Source organism: Cervus canadensis, chromosome 28 (genome assembly GCF_019320065.1).
Source record: "Cervus canadensis isolate Bull #8, Minnesota chromosome 28, ASM1932006v1, whole genome shotgun sequence".
Taxonomy (NCBI): Eukaryota; Metazoa; Chordata; class Mammalia; order Artiodactyla; family Cervidae; genus Cervus; species Cervus canadensis.
In genome coordinates this window covers 21,897,190-21,914,922 of record NC_057413.1, presented here as the reverse complement: position 1 = coordinate 21,914,922, position 17,733 = coordinate 21,897,190, and the positions used below count along the sequence as shown (strand labels likewise).

The following is a 17,733-nucleotide window of genomic DNA, read 5'->3' as shown; positions in this document are numbered from 1 at the left end:
CCTTTAGATCTTTCCACAATCCTCTTCCCCATCAAGGGCAGTTTTCCCAACTGCCTCTTGTGCCAGTTCCAGTCCATCACGAGGAAGAGTCCCAGAACTAAATCTTCTGTTATGTCGTCGGATCTTCCCTTCTTTAGAAAGTCTGCCCCTGCTCACGGCTGCCAAAACGAAGCAAAAGGTAGTACTTGGAATAAAAAGACGCGTTCCTGGAGTACAGCTGAGGGGGCGTAGGTCCAGGTGTGAATTTAAGACAAGAGGTGAATTAATTCACAGTACTTGACCGAAACAAAGAGTGTCTCAGGCAGTCTTGTAGTCTTGCAAACTCCTGCATTCAGCACCTGGACTTCGAATATGACAGCTGCTTTGTTACCATGACGCTACAATTTTGATTTTGTAGACTGTACAAGAGAGGCCACAGACAGAGGAAAGAGGAGAAATGTGAGCGCTCCTGTTGTAGCATCTCTCAGATCAAATTATTTGCACATAGAGGAGAGCGCAAGGGAAGCTGAGTGGAACCTGTGAAGCAGACTCGCTTTTCCTAAAACGTTCCAAAGCTTGACAAATCAGCAAATTTTATCAGTCCCCAAGGCACAGAAGGTCAACACTTCCCACCTTTAGGCAAACATAGGTGCCACTGTTAATCTACAACTTTTGGACAAAAATCCCACACCTTCTGGCAGGGGAGGGAAGGGGAAGAGAAGATAGGTGCCCGGGTGGGTTATATTATTACCATCCTGGAAAGACGAACAGTTGGGAAGTGGAATCAGCAGAGGGAAGGTTGGAGAAGGGAGAGTGACTTGGTTCTTGGAGGGGAAAAGGATGAAGCTGATGCGGGGCAGAAAAGAGAAAGAGAGACAAGCAGAGGAAGAAGACAGAAGAGGATCGTTTGGAGATGGGTCTCAATGGAGAGGCGCAGAGGTGGAAAAGTGCCCAAGCGAAGCCTTGCTGCTGCACTTTCTGCAGGCCCTCGGGAAGAGAAGGCTCCTTCCCAAGGCAAGTGGTTTGAAAGACTGTGTCACAAAAAGATACGTCCCGTTTTGCCCAAGATTTTATGACTCCGAGCGTGCTTTGCTCCACTTTCTGTCGCGGCAAACACAGGTTGAACATTTTCGAGGGCGCACCTGTAGTTGCGTGTATCTGGAGCAGTAGCCCCGGCATCCGAGGTTTCGGAAAGGCGACGTCGTTCGTATCCCCAGATGGCAGCAGCTTCGAATTTAGAAACGGATTCCAGCTGCGGTTCTGTGCTTGGGCATTTCAACTGGCATCAACAGATTTTAGCATGTTTGGTTTTAAAATACAAAGGAAAGAATGGGGAGGGAGGTGAGGTTAAGCAGTAGCTAAACGTTTTTGGCTTAAATAGTAAGAAATTCCCACTGAAACCATCGTATTCCCGGGTTGCTCAGTTGGACCCGCATCAAGACCTTAGTCAGAGGACGCAGGATTCAAGACCCCTTTCTGGTGTAGATTCTTTCACTTTCCCCATTTCATACATACACAAAAAAGCTACTGAACCCTGCTTTCGTCTGAAGCCCGTTACTAGTCACATGCTTATTCTTTTGTTTTAGCCTCTGTTGAATATTACTTCAAAATCTTCATAGTAATCAGACAGTGACATAAGGTTCTAGTCATCACCCTCTTGTTGAATGTGGGTGCTAACCAGTGCAAGAGCCCTGTTAGAAATTTGCTCTCTGCAGCAAAACCTTTGCTCTAAATCCTTTTAAACACTCTCTTCTTTTGTAAGTCTAAAAGAGAGATATTTTTATTTTATAAAAAGTTTAAATTTGAACTTAGATATAAAGAAAAATAGAGAGGACATTACAGAAAGTTTCCCTATACTCTGCACTCAGTTCCTTAGTAGGATGATACAGTTGCCAAATTAATGAACTAAAGTTGATAAATTTTAGAAAATAGAATCCATAATCTATTCAGATTGCCTTAGTTTTGCCTAATACACCTTTTCTTTTCCAGGATATTGAACCAGCAATGCTAGAGAGGATCTAGTCTAATGATTTTTAAATTGGTGAAATTTATCTCTGGGGACTTCTCTTGGCAACTTTGAGGTTTCTTAAAACCATCCAAAAATGACACTAATTTTTTTTTTTAAAGAATATCTAGGGAAAGCTGATTTTTAATGTTGAGCAGGTGCCTTCCTCCTGCATCACAGGCAGATTCTTTACCACATGAGCCACCACCCTTCCACATACAAGGTCATGTGTAAAGTCCCCTGTATCTTCTGTGTGTTTTCTCTGCTCTGTAACCAAATCCTTCTTGCTGCACCTTTTCATTCATTTTCTCATGAGTTCCCTGCTCATATAACAAGAAAACCAATGATCCAATGCATTGCCTTTGCAGCTGTTCCAATTCTAGAGGCTTTAGTCCCACATAAGGTGGCTATTTTGGCAAAAGGACAATAGAATGGAAGAGGAAAAAGGGAGGGAAAATCTATCTTAAATCTCCACCAAGAAAAAGAGGCCCAGGGTAGTCCCTGGTGGTTCAGTGGTTAGGACTGCACTGGTTTCACTGCTGAGGATGTAGGTTCAATCCCTGGGTGGAGAATTATGACCCTGCAATAAGAAAAAGAGACCTACCCCAACTTTAAGAGGAAATTCACCTTCATTTCTACCACTTCTAGAGAAGGATTCTGAGCAAGAAAATTCAGGGTCATTATTGCAAATAGATGGGGAAACAGTGTCAGACTTTATTTTTGGGGGGCTCCAAAATCACTGCACATGGTGATTGCAGCCATGAAATTAAAAGATGCTTACTCCTTGGAAGGAAAGTTATGACCAACCTAGATAGCATATTAAAAAGCAGAGACATTACTTTGCCAGCAAAGGTCCGTCTAGTCAAGGCTGTGGTTTTTCCAGTGGTCATGTATGGATGTGAGAGTTGGACTGTGAAGAAAGCTGAGTGCTGAAGAATTGATGCTTTTGAACTGTGGTGTTGGAGAAGACTCTTGAGAGTCCCTTGGACTGCAAGGAGATCCAACCAGTCCATCCTAAAGGAGATCAGTCCAGGGTGTTCATTGGAAGGACTGATGCTGAAGCTGAAACTCTAATACTTTGGCCACCTCATGAGAAGTGTTGATTCATTGGAAAAGACCCTGATGCTGGGAAGGATTGGGGGCAGGAGGAGAAGGGGACGACGGAGGATGAGATGGCCAGATGGCATCACCGACTCGATGGACATGAGTCTGAGTAAACTCCGGGAGTTGGTGATGGACAGGGAGGCCTGGCGTGCTGTGATTCATGGGATCGCAAAGAGTCGGACACGAAGGAGCAACTGAACTGAACTGAACTGATGGTATCAATAACTATACATGCGTTAGTACTTCACTACTAGGTATTATTTGGTGATTAGACACCAATGACAAAATGCAAGCTATCAGTAATTAATGGGTATACTAATTTGGCTTTTTTAAGACGCTTGTCCCATTTCAGGTTTTCTTTTCGAGGTCAGCCTTTACAGGTCAAATGAAAACAGATTCTGTTTCTTGTCTGACAAGAAACAAGCGACCACGAAGGGACTCGAACCCTCAATCTTCTGATCCGGAATCAGACGCCTTATCCATTAGGCCACGCGGCCGACTGATAAAGTCATGTTTTCAAATTTGAAAGCTGAAACATGGCACGTTTCTATTTTCAAAGTTCTAATTTCAATTAGAGGATGATTTCATTGATAACATTTCCACCCCAAAGGGCATAAAACTGCATCAAATCCCTGACAACAATACTTAAAATTAATAAATGGTAAGGCGATCAGAAGTGATGCAAACTTTTGAAGACTGTCTTGCCTAAGTCACTGAAAATGATGATGCAATTTTGATGGAAAAATATGAGGCAAGAACTGAAGTCTGCAAGGAAGGAGTGATGACCGCACAAGGAGAAGGAGCTTCAGAATTTGGTATGTTCTGTTCTATTGCAAAGACACAAAGGCACATCCTCCAAGGATAAAAACCTGTAAGCTCAAACAGAAGAGTAGGAGCTAGGGCCTGGACTGAATGAGTCTGAAGAAACACCTTCTGCTGTTTCCTATGAAATTGCTTTAGTTAAATCCTTTACCTTCTAGAAATGGGTTCAATGAGAAGCATTAGATTGGATAATGGTCCCTTGTTGTTTTCCTGTGTGGAAAGACTGTTGGTTCTAGTAGAAGCTGAAGAGTGGGAATCCATACCACGTTGGGCCTGGCCAGCAAGAGCTGTTACACTTGGTTCTCAGCCTCCCATCAACTAATTTCAAGACCCCCTTGCCAAAGGAATGCTTGGGGGCAGTTTCAACCACCAGCAGAAAGGGACCTGTTACAGAACATTTTCTTGCATCTTCAAATTCCTCCTCCTTCAACTCTCTTTCTGCCTACAAAGGCTGCAAGAAAGATGTGCAAGACAATGAAGAGGGATACAAACAGAAATAGTGTGAGTGCTGTCTGGAGGAATTTAGGTGAGGGACTTGGCAAGAAATGAAACCCTCTGTGTCTAGCAATATGGTCTGAAACCCAGCAATGCTTTGTCTAGGAGACACAGCATCTCTGGTTCTGAAAACCCAGAGAAGGAAGACAAAGAAGAGAAGAGGAAGGAAAATGTTCCTGATGATTGCAACATCTCTCTCAAAGAGAATCTTTTTAGCATTGAGGAAAATTCAAGAAATCTGACTTGGGAACTAAAACCTGAAAGATAAAATAAATTGGCTAAATGTGCAAAGATAAATTACTCAGGGAAAGGATAATAATAGGAGCCTGGATAGCTCAGTTGGTAGAGCATCAGACTTTTAATCTGAGGGTCCAGGGTTCAAGTCCCTGTTCAGGCGTGCAACCCTCTATTTTATCTTTACTCACACAGGAATGAGTTCAGGAAAAAGATACCCTGCTTTGTATGAGTATGCATGCATCCTCAGTTGTGTCCAACTCTTTGCAATCCTATTGAAACTTTGCTCGTTGCTTTACAAGAATGAAACGATTGTGTGATGAATTTACCAACCCTAAGGGAAAGTCTTGGGAAATTGTTCAGACTATAGACTGCAGACCCAAAGGTTTGGGTTTTATGTAGTGTTCAGAAGAGAGTCTCTTTCTTCAATTGACCGGGGGTGGGGGGGTGGAAATCAACCAAGACTTCTGAACTCTAATAACAAAGATAAAGTCTTGAAACAAGAAACACAAGACACTTCAGCCAGCCATATGGGAAATAGATTCAAATGACAGCAGCTACATCAGAAATGATAGAGGTTAGAAAGAATGGCACATTTTCCAAGTGCTTAAAGAAAGGAATTGTCAGTCCAGAATACTATATCCAGAGAAAATATCCTTCAGAAATGAAGAGGACTACAAGATAGTCTCAGATAAAGGAAAACTAAGGTAATTTGCTGCCAATGAACTACCTTGAAAGAATGGCTACAGTAAGTTCTCCAAATAGAAAAGAAATAAGAGAAAAAATATTGGATATCAGGAAAGAAACAAACAAAAAACATGGTGAGTACAATGAACTTTCCTTGTCTTGAGTTTTCTTAATTATGTTTGAAACAAAGGTATAACAGTTTTGAAGCAAAAGTATAACTCTGTTGTGGTTCTAATTATATGTGAAAGAAATGTTTAAGACAATTATTTTACAAATGAGGAAAAGTAAAGTGACAAAAAGGAAGGTGAGGTTGCTGCATTTCACTTGAACTGGTAAAATGGTGACACCAGTACACTCTGATAAGTTAAATATCTATAATGGAATTCTTAGAGTAACTACTTTTAAAAACATCTATATAAAGAATACAATAAAAAATAGTATAGATAAATTAATATGAAATTCTAAAATATGTATAAGTGGTCCATAAAAAGGCAAGAAAAAGAGAACAAAAAATAAAAATAACAGAACAAACAAAACAAAAAATTAAAATCCCAGACTTAAGCCCTACATACCAATAATTACATTAAATGTAAATAGTCTAAGGGCACCAATTAAATCCACAGGGTAGATTAGAAAATATGATCAAACTATAAGCTGTCTATTTATAAAAATATTCACCTCAAACATAACCTGTAAATATATAAGTAGTTTGAAATTAAGAGGATTTTAAAAAAATGTCATGCAAATGTTAATCAAAAAAAAGCAGTAGCTATATCAATATCAGATATAGTAAACTTTATAACAAAGAGAAGACAAAGAAGGACATCACATGATAAAAGTGCCCATTCACCAAGAAGGGCATAGCAATTCAAAATATGTATGCACCAAACCACAGAGCTGAAAAATATGCGGAGAAGGAAAAACAAAAACCTGATAGAGCTGAAGGGGAAAATAGGCAAATTTACCAATAAAGTTAGAGACTTCAGTGTCTCTCTCAGAATAATTGATGGAACAACTAAACAGAAAACGACCAAGGAGATAGAAAAACTTAAAAATGCCCTCAGCCACCAGAATCCAATCAACATAGACTAGTTCATCCAATACCAGCAGAGTACAGACACTTTTCAAATCCATCAAATATCCAACATAGAACATATCCTGGGACATAAAACCAACCTTAACAAATTTAATAAACTTGAAGGATACAGTGTGGAATCGAACCAAAAGTCACAGAAAGATGAGGCAGATTTTCAAAGAGTTGAAAGCTAAACAACACAATTCTAAATAACCCACAGAAAAAAGCAGAATCTCAATGGATACAAGAAAAGAAGAAAAAAGTGCCATGTTAGTCATCTAAGTTTTCATTGAGAGAGCCAAAGGGAAAAAGAGCGAAAAAACCTAAGGCAAACAGAAGGAAAAAAATAATAAAAAGCAATAGCCTGTTGACATAGGGGAGCCAGCACCATGGTCAGGAAATCTGGTATTGGTTTGTCTCCCAAGGTCTTGTAGCTCTGGTTCTGAGATCCACAGGGTCCAAGCTGAAGACAAGAACAGACAGCAGGATGATCCAGCGATTTTTTTGCCCCTCAGTATATATGAAATCCGGAATCCTTTACTGAACGAAAGAGCACCAGGGAGGAGATTTGGCCACTGGGCCCGACGTGCAAAATGAACTCGCCATTTGACAAATTATTTCTTTTTTTTTCCATTTATTTTTATTAGTTGGAGGCTAATTACTTTACAATATTGTAGTGGGTTTTGTCATACATTGACATGAATCAGCCATGGATTTACATGTATTCCCCATCCCGATCCCCCCTCCCACCTCCCAATCCACCTGATCCCTCTAGGTCTTCCCAGTGCACCAGGCCTGAGCACTTGTCTCATGCATCCAGCCTGGGCTGGTGATCTGTTTCACCCTAGATAATATACATGTTTCGATGCTGTTCTCTTGAAACATCCCACCCTCACCTTCTCCCACAGAATCCAAAAGTCTGCTCTGTACATCTGTGTCTCTTTTCCTGTTTTGCATATTGGGTTATCATTACCATCTTTCTAAATTCCATATATATTCGTTAGTATACTGTATTGGTCTTTATCTTTCTGGCTTACTTCACTTTGTATAATGGGCTCCAGTTTCATTCATCTCATTAGAACTGATTCAAATGAATTCTTTTTAACAGCTGAGTAATATTCCATGGTGTATATGTACCACAGCTTCCTTATCCATTCGTCTGCTGATGGGCATCTAGGTTGCTTCCATGTCCTGGCTATTATAAACAGTGCTGCGATGAACATTGGGGTGCACGTGTCTCTTTCAGATCTGGTTTCCTCAGTGTGTATGCCCAGAAGTGGGATTGCTGGGTCATATGGCAGTTCTATTTCCAGTTTTTTAAGAAATCTCCACACTGTTTTCCATAGCGGCTGTACTAGTTTGCATTCCCACCAACAGTGTGAGAGGGTTCCCTTTTCTCCACACCCTCTCCAGCATTTATTGCTTGTAGACTTTTGGATAGCAGCCATCCTGACTGGCGTGTAATGGTACCTCATTGTGGTTTTGATTTGCATTTCTCTGATAATGAGTGATGTTGAGCATCTTTTCATGTGTTTGTTAGCCATCTGTATGTCTTCTTTGGAGAAATGTCTGTTTAGTTCTTTGGCCCATTTTTTGATTGGGTCATTTATTTTTCTGGAACTGAGCTGCAGGAGTTGCTTGTATGACAAATTATTTCTTGAGATCCCATTTTCCTCGTGGAAAGGGCAGAGCTTCCCACTTTCAGCCAAAATTTGGTGCGACAGCCAACTCAGGTGCTAGCTTTGGAGGAAATTTTAAATTATCCTTGATGGGCGAAGCAAGAAATCAACCTTGTTTATCAGCTCCCACCCCCCCACCCCCCCACCCCCTGTTGATTCTGAAAGTCAGCCAGGTTTGGCAGTTCTCAGCCTTTGAGGGAGCGAGCTGAGCTGCTTGGGAAAGTTAATGCCAGGAGGGCGATTAGTGTGGATCAAGGCGAAAGAACTTGAGAGCAGAATGCAGGGAACGATAAGGAAAGGCAGGCTGAGACATGGTGGAGTCCGGGGCTGCCGCCGCCACAGGAAGGTGGAGGAGCAAAAAATTGGACGAACGCTTAGGCTGACAAAAGTCTGTCTGGGAGGAGAGGCGCTGAGCTGCCCGTCTCTGCTGCGCTTCCCCTGGGTACTTGGAAAGCTCACAGGTCCATTCTCGATAACACTGATTTAAAGAGCTGTAACACTGATTTATTTAAGATCTATAACACGGTCTGTCCTCCGAGAGCCGTGACCCACCAAGGGGCTTTAATGTCCGTCACTCCAAATTTTTGTTGTGACGAGACAAAGAACCGAGGAACATACACTCGCGTGACAACATTGTTAGGATACAAAACAGAGGAACTATATATGAAATGAATTTTGCATAAAACTGATATTTTTTATGTTAGGTTCAAGTTATAATTTCCTTGTTTTTTCTGAAATGCCCAGATTCTGATAGTGCATCTTCCGTGTGATCCATTTACACCATGACAGATGATGTCCACTGGCTCTGGTGATTTCTCTGAGATTATCAGGCTATAACGTTCATTTTGTTTCCCTCTGTCTTTAAACAAGGCTGTGGAAAATGGAATGAGGAACATGTGAAAACCCTCACAGTTAATGGAGAAACTCCACATCTTCTTGGTTTCTCTTTGCTTTGGAAAATGAACATTCACTGTGTTGATGATAGATACTGGGTTTTGGGAGTGGGAGTTTTCATCACTCAAGCCCAAGTGTGATGTTTCCAGTACACTCCACGCTCATATCACAGACAAAGTCTTCTTACTCACATTTTTGTATTTTTTTATCAAAATATTTGCAAGAATCCTATTGGTGCTAATCTGTTTTCACCTGTGTTGAATTTCTAAGACACAGCTCAACAAAATGATACAGTTTTTCAAGAAATTAAAGTTTCAGAACCAAGAGCTTTAATTTATCTTATACCATTGTATATGTTTGCACCCTAGTGTATTTAAAATATACAAAGAATATCATCCACAAGTAGATGTATATATTTTAACCCATTAAAAATAATCTCGATTTTATTGACATGAATAGGAATGACTGAACTGAACTGAACATGAACTCATTTTATTGACATGAATATCAATTTTATTGACATGAATATGAATGAACTCAGCTGAACTGAACTGAACTGAACATGAATCACTTCAGTTCCGGCGTTCATTCGTGTCGACTAAAAAAAAAAGAAAAAAAAAAAAGAGAGAGAGCCTGCGGGCACTTTTCCGCCGGAAGATCCCCTTCGTTTTGCTCGACTGTCGCGGCTTTCGGAGCACTTCGTTGCTCTTTCCCCGCGTCGAGTTTCTATTTTCGGTGGATCCGGGTGGTATTGGTGGTTTCCTACCGCGGGGCAGCCGGGCCCACACCGTCCCGATACCCACGCGCCAGTGGTAGGAGAAGCGGTCAAAATAGAAACAGAATCTGCTTGCGTCTTTAGATTTCAGCACCAAAGGTATAGGTAGAAGTGAGTGTTTTTTTCCTGTGTTGAGCTTGGAATGCAAGATATGAAAGGTAAGCCAGTAACCAAGTATCTTTAACATAAGATGGTTTTCAGAAGCTCACTTAACTTCCCTCTAAATAGTTTGGTGTGTCAGTTGTCAGCACTTTAATCTCAGGGCCAAGAGGTTCAGACTCTGTTCCGGTTAGAATCCCGTTCTTTGTCCCACTTGGTTTTTGTCTTCCTTCTGCTATTGCAGTCGTCTCGGTGACGTCGATGTTCACAGCAGGAGATGAGGGATTTCACCGAAACCCATTGGGTTATGTTTTTACTTTCTATGTGTACAGGACTATAAGGAGGAAAAGGTTCAGTTCAGTTCAGTTCAGTCGCTCAGTCGTGTCCGACTCTTGCGACCCCATGAATCGCAGCACGCCAGGCCTCCCTGTCCATCACCAACTCCCGGAGTTTACTCATGTCCATCAAGTCGGTGAAGCCATCCAGCCATCTCATCCTCTGTCGTCCCCTTCTGCTCCTGCCCCCAATCCCTCCCAGCATCAGGGTCTTTTCCAATGAGTCAACACTTCACATGAGGTGGCCAAAGTATTAGAGTTTCAGCTTCAGCATCAGTCCTTCCAATGAACACCCAGGACTGATCTCCTTTAGGATGGACTGGTTGGATCTCCTTGCAGTCCAAGGGACTCTCAAGAGTCTTCTCCAACACCACAGTTCAAAAGCATCAATTCTTCGGCGCTCAGCTTTCTTCACAGTCCAACTCTCACATCCATACATGACCACTGGAAAAACCATAGCCTTGACTAGACGGATCTTTGTTGGCAAAGTAATGTCTCTGCTTTTTAATATGCTATCTAGGTTGGTCATAACTTTCCTTCCAAGGAGTAAGCATCTTTTAATTTCATGGCTGCAATCACCATGTGCAGTGATTTTGGAGCCACAAAAACTAATGTCAGCCACTGTTTCCCGATCTAGTTCCCATGAAGTGATGGGACCAGAAGCCATGGTCTTGGTTTTCTGAATGTTGAGCTTTAAGCCAACTTTTTCACTCTCCTCTTTCACTTTCATCAAGAGGCTTTTTAGTTCCTCTTCACTTTCTGCCATAAGGGTGGTGTCATCTGCATATCTGAGGTTATTGATATTTCTCCGGCAATCTTGATTCCAGTTTGTGTTTCTTCCAGCCCAGTGTTTTTCATGATGTACTCTGCATATAAGTTAAATAAGCAGGATGACAATATACAGCCTTGACATACTCCTTTTCTTATTTGGAATCAGTCTGCTGTTCCATGTCCAGTTCTAACTGTTGCTTCCTGACCTGCATTTAGGTTTCTCAAGAGGCAGCTCAGGTGGTCTGGTATTCCCATCTCTTTCAGAATTTTCCACAGTTTATTGTGATCCACACAGTCAAAGGCTTTGGCATAGTCAATAAAGCAGAAATATATGTTTTTCTGGAACTCTCTTGCTTTTTCGATGATCCAGCGGGTGTTGACAATTTGATCTCTGGTTCCTCTGCCTTTTCTAAAACCAGCTTGAACATCTGGAAGTTCATAGTTCACGTATTGCTGAAGCCTGGTTTGGAGAATTTTGAGCATTACTTTACTAGCGTGTGAGATGAGTGCAATTGTGTGGTAGTTTGAGCATTCTTTGGGATTGCCTTTGTACACACTTTCTATGTGTACAGGACTATAAGGGGGAAAAGCTTAGGAGAGCTAAATCTGTATTCCTTGAAGAACAGTTTGATCGCATTCCAGAGAAAAACAGAACCAATACCTGGAGGTGCCGGGGATTGAACCCAGGGCCTCATACATGCAAAGCATGCGCTCTACCACTGAGCTACACCCCCTTGCTGGCTACCTTCTTGCTAATACTTTTCTGGAAATTAATCTTATTTCCTAAGGCTCTGGGTTCCTGAGCATCTTGACAGTAGTGTTTAATGCCAAGTTTTAGGCCAGAGACCCTCAGAAACCAAAGAAGTATACTGATGCTCTAGCGTATAGAGGTTGTGCCAGGGATTGAGCCCGGGGCAAGGCAAAAGATTGGAACTTATCAGATAACCACAAGAAGTTTCCACTGTGGCCTTAAAACATGGTTGGGGTCTCCTATTACGCTTGACAAGAAATTAAATCAAGTTACAGTATCTGGCTCTTAGATTTCCTCCAAATATGTCTTAGTGGCTCAGTGGTAAAGAATCGGCCGGCCAATGTAGGAAGTGCAAGAGACGTGGGTTTGATCCTGGGTCAGGAAGATCCCCTGCAGTAGGAAATGGCAAACTACTCCTGTACTCTCGCCTGAAAAATTCCATGGACTAAGGAGCCTGGCAGGCCACAGTCCACGGGGCACCAAGAGTCAGACATGACTGAGTACACATGCACAAAAATGTCTTAAACTGAGACATCCAAGGCCATTGAAATTCAGCTTCTTTCTAGCCTAAAACGCTCCATGGTATTTGCTGTTTGTTTGTTCCATTGGAATATTAAGGACTAGATTTGATGGAGGAAAACCACAACCAATAAAACACCTTAGAGTGAAACATTCAGCCTTGCAGTGTAAGGGGCTTTTTTTCCCCCCCTCTTCTAACCTATGCACCTGGGTAATTCAGCGGACCCACCAATAATCCAAAATCTCTTCTTCATAAGGCATGAATGAAACAACAGCTTTAGCAATGGAGAAGAGTGTTAGACTATGAGAGTGAGACCAAAGACAAACAGCCACAAGATATTAGGCTCAGTCATTCAGTTATTTAGGAAGGCAGGAAAAGCTATGTCATTACAAATGGAAAAAACTGCAGGAAATGTTTTAAAAATTCTTTTGGAAATGGGAGAAAGATTGGAAATGGAGAAGATGAGCAAGCTTTGCTCTTGTTAAACTCAAGATCTATGTGGTGCACACTTGTGAGAATATTACATGGCAAACTCAGTTACTCGCAGCCTTGGATTTGTGAGTAATCAGTAGACACAAGGATGTGGATGGTGGGTAAAGACAGAAAAGTGTGCTCATTAGTGATATTCGTAGGAAAATAAGTTTGTTCCTGGACATTTCTTGAATACTGGGATTTACTATGATTAAAACCATGTTCTTTGAACTACACAAGATGACCACAAGAAAACACATTTTCTGACAGTAGATTTCTAGTGGTTAACACCTTCTCCTTCTGGTTTGCCCATTAATGAACTTTTGCCAATATTCACAAAATAATTTTGAATTCCTCTTGAAATTGGAAGAATATAATTTGCCTGACAGACTTGTACCTTCAGTAGTTTTTAGCTCGTGAACTGCTAAGGAGAATTATTGTGACTGGTGCTATAAAATATGATGCTTTCCAATATTAAGAAGGTTTGCAGAAACACTTCTGGGTCATAACGTGTTGCACCTGGAGAAAACTGCCTGTCTATTGGAGTCTCAGGGATTCATAATAATAAGGTATACTTTTTTTTCTTTTTGCCCATGAACAAGCTGGGAATTTTAAAAATTAAATATTTAGAGCTATAAACATGTTGAATAACTATTTTGTACACCTGAAACTAATATGATATTGTAAATCATCTATATTTCAATTTAAAAAAATCTAGACTATGGATTCATTTAATACAGAATTCTTATGAGGAATTAAACTTGTAAACTGAGAGCCAGAACACACTCATGCCACATATACTCAATTCAGAAAAGCTGAAAGTCAATGACATACAGGTTTAATACTGCACTGTCCAAAATGGTAGCCACTAGCCACCTTGAGTATTAAACACTTGAAAAGATGAGATGTGCTTTAAGTGTAAAATATATACCAGATCTCAAAGACTTAATATGATATTTAAAATTTAACTGATATCACTAATAATTTTTATTGACTACTTATCTAAGTGATGTTTGATATACCAAGTCATTTATATAGTCTTCTTAAATTAAGACCATCTATTTTTATTTTTAATGTGACTACTACAAAATTAAAAGTTATAAAAGTGACTCATTTATGGCTTTATTATATTGCTATTGGACAGCCATAGCTACAAGAAGATATTATATGTTTAGGTGCTATTCTGGGAGAACACCAGAGCCATATGTGTGGACATGACATGAAGCATTTACTTGCATGATTTCCTTTGATAGTTATAGTATCCTTTTTGACATAGACATTATTAGCCTTATTTTTAAGATATTGAATATAAAACTAATTATATTTTGTGAATTACCCAAGACCTCTCACTTCAATAGAATATAAAGGGATCATTACTGAATTAGGCAATAAAATACTAAATGATGCTGTTTGTCCAATCAAATGTTTCTTAATGAGATAAAATGCAAGCTTCTGAACTGAGGAGGGATAGGTAGCTAATGGATAGTTTCTAACACCAAGTTCCTGTATAGTGAATGTCCCTATATTGCCCCCTATTGCTTCTAAGTTTGTACCAATTTTCCATTTGCAACTTGATGCAGTTCTGATCTTGAAATATTGTTGATTATTTTCTTCTGACATAATGGCCAAGAATTGTTAGTAGAAAACAGACACTGTGAAACTGAAACAGAAGTTCAAAAAGAAGAAAATAATTCAAAATGACACAAGGGATAACAGAGTTTCAAAGGAAAAAAGTTGAAATAAAAAGGAAAAAAATGTATTTGTATCTGAGTCTTGATGACTTTACTGTCCATTTGCTTCCATTTTTCAGTATTCTTGGTCCCTTTGTGAAAGTTCAACAGAATAATTCTTAAAGAAGTGCTTATTTTCATTCTTTCCTGGATAATAAAATAGAAATAAGATGTGCAAATTCTAGATAGAGGCACAAGATTGAAAGAATGTCTTGTCAAAAAGAAAACTTGGGATGGTCTTGTAATTGTTTAAAAGTTTGAGAATGTTCACCAAAGCTCCTATTCCAATAGTTTAAAAAGGGGGTGGACTCAAGATGAAAAATCATATTTTCTGATTGGAAATTTTTTCTTGTGCATACCACTTCCACATATATACACTTATACAGTGTAGTAGTTCTTTTTCTACAGCTTCCCCCACCACCACCACCAATTTTTGTGATTAAAAAGATCACACACACGTTGAGTGTGTGCACAAGTGTGTGCACAACTCGACAGCACAAGTTCCTGAAAGCGCCGCATGACGAAAGAAGGAGAAACACTCAAGAAAGTTACAGTGGGGATCAGGGGACCAACACCACCACGAGGTGAAGGTGCCCAGACTGATCTCAAGCCTGCTTTATTATACTTTTTGAGACTTGCTTGTACGTGTTTACATGAGCATAGAAGGCCAGGTGGCCTTCAATGATAATCCTATGCAGTTAACAATTAACATTTTTGTATCCCTGTTTTTCTGCCTCAAGGACAAGGACCCAGTTAATCTTTATGTGCCCCCCAGGCGCCAAAGATAGGAACAGTCTGTTGACAGCTTTCCATCCCCAGGCATACATCCTGCTTTCAAGATGTTTTTTGTTCCTTCTTGGATTCCTTCAGGAGTCACATACTGAGTCATGTCCTCTCAGCAAGATTGTTTAATTCTTTTGCCAGGGCTTTTAGTAGGCCCATCTCCTACACACACATGAAAGCAGAAATGAATTGTAAGTGCAAGAGGTTGTAGCATATCGTAATTTCTTAGCTCCTAGGAAAACAATTCCCTGGGTTTTAAAACTTTAAATAAAAGACCCCAGTGGAGTAGCAACCAAAAGACAGCAAGACACACACATTCTTTGATTGCGTTAGTGAAAATGCCGTAAACATTGTTGTCAGATGTAGACTCTAGGGGTTGCAATACAACTCTTATCTGACGAGTTGCTAACTACAGGAAAGTAAAACCGAACTGCCGAAACCCGGGATCGAACCAGGGACCTTTAGATCTTCAGTCTAACGCTCTCCCAACTGAGCTATTTCGGCCACTTGTGAGCAATATACTTACTTGTTTCCTCAAAATAGCGGAATTTTCATTCGTGAGGGCTAAACTTATCTCGTTCAATATTGCGCATTCATTCTCCCCCATATATCCTGGCTCCCCTGAAATCCATGTCTAAAAATAGGATCCAATTCTAGGAGACAGTGGATGGGTTGATAGAAAAGAAGGGAAGTAAAAGGAGAGAAAGAGATGAAAAACAAAAAGCTGCATATATTTCTGCTTGGTCTCTTTCGGCTACTCCACTAACTAAAAGACTGCTCAGAAAACTGAGGGAATTCAGAATGAAATTATCGACTCATCTTTCAATTCTTTTTCTGTCTTGCTCTTCAATGACAAGGCTGAAAGGATCATTGGGCACGTTAATGTGGAGACCGGCTCCTTGCTTCGGCTGGAAGAAATTCCGAAGGAGCCAATTCTTCTCTTTTATCCACTCTCTTTTCCTGGCTTTCCTTATGCTGACACGTGGCCGGTTAGTGCCGGGACCAGAGAATAGAAACCGGAACCACTTAAAGGCAATCCGTCGGATAATGTGTTTATTTCCATGTGAGCAAGCAAAACGTGTTTTTAAAACGAGAAAAGTAGATGCATGTGTATGGTTTCCAATCCTCTCATAAAGAAAGGATACACCACTACTGAACGACACCTCTCACAACAGAAAGATCCCGAGGATCCTTTTTGAAATAGTAATCATATTTCTGAGGAAGTCTTCAAAGATTGGATAGTTGGCCGGATACAAAAGCCATTGTTTCAAACCCCACTATTTGTTAAACCTTTAAATTATATCCTCTTAAACTGCGACCCGGAGAAGGCAATGGCACCCCACTCCAGTACTCTTGCCTGGAAAATCCCATGGACAGAGGAGCCTGGTAGGCTGCGGTCCATGGGGTCACTAAGAGTCGGACACGACTAGGCGACTTCACTTTCACTTTTCACTTTCCTGCATTGGAGAAAGAAATGGCAACCCACTCCAGTGTTCTTGCCTGGAGAATCCCAGGGACGGGGGAGCCTGGTGGGCTGACGTCTGTGGGGTCGCACAGAGTCTGACACGACTGAAGTGACTTAGCAGCAGCAGCAGCAGCAAGCTGCGACCCTGGGAGAAATGGAAGGGTAGCAAACCAAATAACACCGTTTCTGCTCTTAAGACATTTCATCCCATCAGTTCTTTCCAAGGTTCCCTCCCCAGCAGGAACCCCAACTGCCTGGAGGCATTTTTTCTGCAACCACCAGGAAAGATTTCCCAGTGGAACTTTTTCCCTGACTTCAACTTCTCTCCTTTTCTCTTTCCTATTCTTATAAAATTTTTCAGTTCTTCTCCTCCTTAAGAAAAGATGAACTACAGTCTGAGAGAAGGTATTTCAATGCTTATGTTTAAGGAAAGACCATTATCTGTGAAGAACTTTTACAAAACACTAAGAAAAAGATTAAAATCTCATTAAGAACAAATTAACAGGCAGGTCACAAAAAGAGAATACCCAAAATAACCAATAAGCAATTTAGAAGGTGCCCAACATAATATGCTTTGAGGGAAATGTAAATTTAAAAACTGAATGAAATAATACTTCTCTTCACCCGAATCAATTACCTTAAGAGAAAGGATAACATCAAGAGCTGCTGAGCATGTGGAGCAACTGAATAGTCACTCTCATACTGCTGATGAGACTGTAAACTGGTGCACACACATTAGGAAACTATTTGGAAATATAGACTAAAATTAAATATACATATAAGCTATGCCCCCCCCCAATAAAAAAACTCCTCAGCTGCATTTACACCCAAGAGAATAGCATGAGTATTTTCCTTGAAAGACATATACAGGAATGCTAGTGACCACATTAGACATTTCAGATCAAAACTAGGAGCAGTCTAAATATACATCAACAGTAAAATGGATTAAAAAGTTTTGATGCATAGTATTCATACAATGGATTACTACGAACAGCGAAAAAAGAACTACCTATACTAGCAACAATATGGATGTATCCAACTTAAAAAAAATGAATGAAA

At 40.5% G+C, this 17,733-nt stretch overlaps 4 non-coding genes across 4 annotated transcripts; 1 reads left to right on the top strand and 3 right to left on the bottom strand.

Moving 5' to 3' along the window:
* Nucleotides 1-3,512: 3,512 nt before the first annotated feature.
* TRNAR-CCG lies at nt 3,513-3,585 on the bottom strand. The gene has a single exon. It is a non-coding gene; the product is annotated as a tRNA-Arg (tRNA).
* Nucleotides 3,586-4,729: 1,144 nt separating this feature from the next.
* TRNAK-UUU lies at nt 4,730-4,802 on the top strand. The gene has a single exon. It is a non-coding gene; the product is annotated as a tRNA-Lys (tRNA).
* Nucleotides 4,803-11,616: 6,814 nt separating this feature from the next.
* On the bottom strand, nt 11,617-11,688 carry TRNAA-UGC. Its single transcript has one exon. It is a non-coding gene; the product is annotated as a tRNA-Ala (tRNA).
* A 3,952-nt stretch (nt 11,689-15,640) lies between these two features.
* On the bottom strand, nt 15,641-15,713 carry TRNAF-GAA. The gene has a single exon. It is a non-coding gene; the product is annotated as a tRNA-Phe (tRNA).
* Between the last annotated feature and the right edge of the window lie 2,020 nt (nt 15,714-17,733).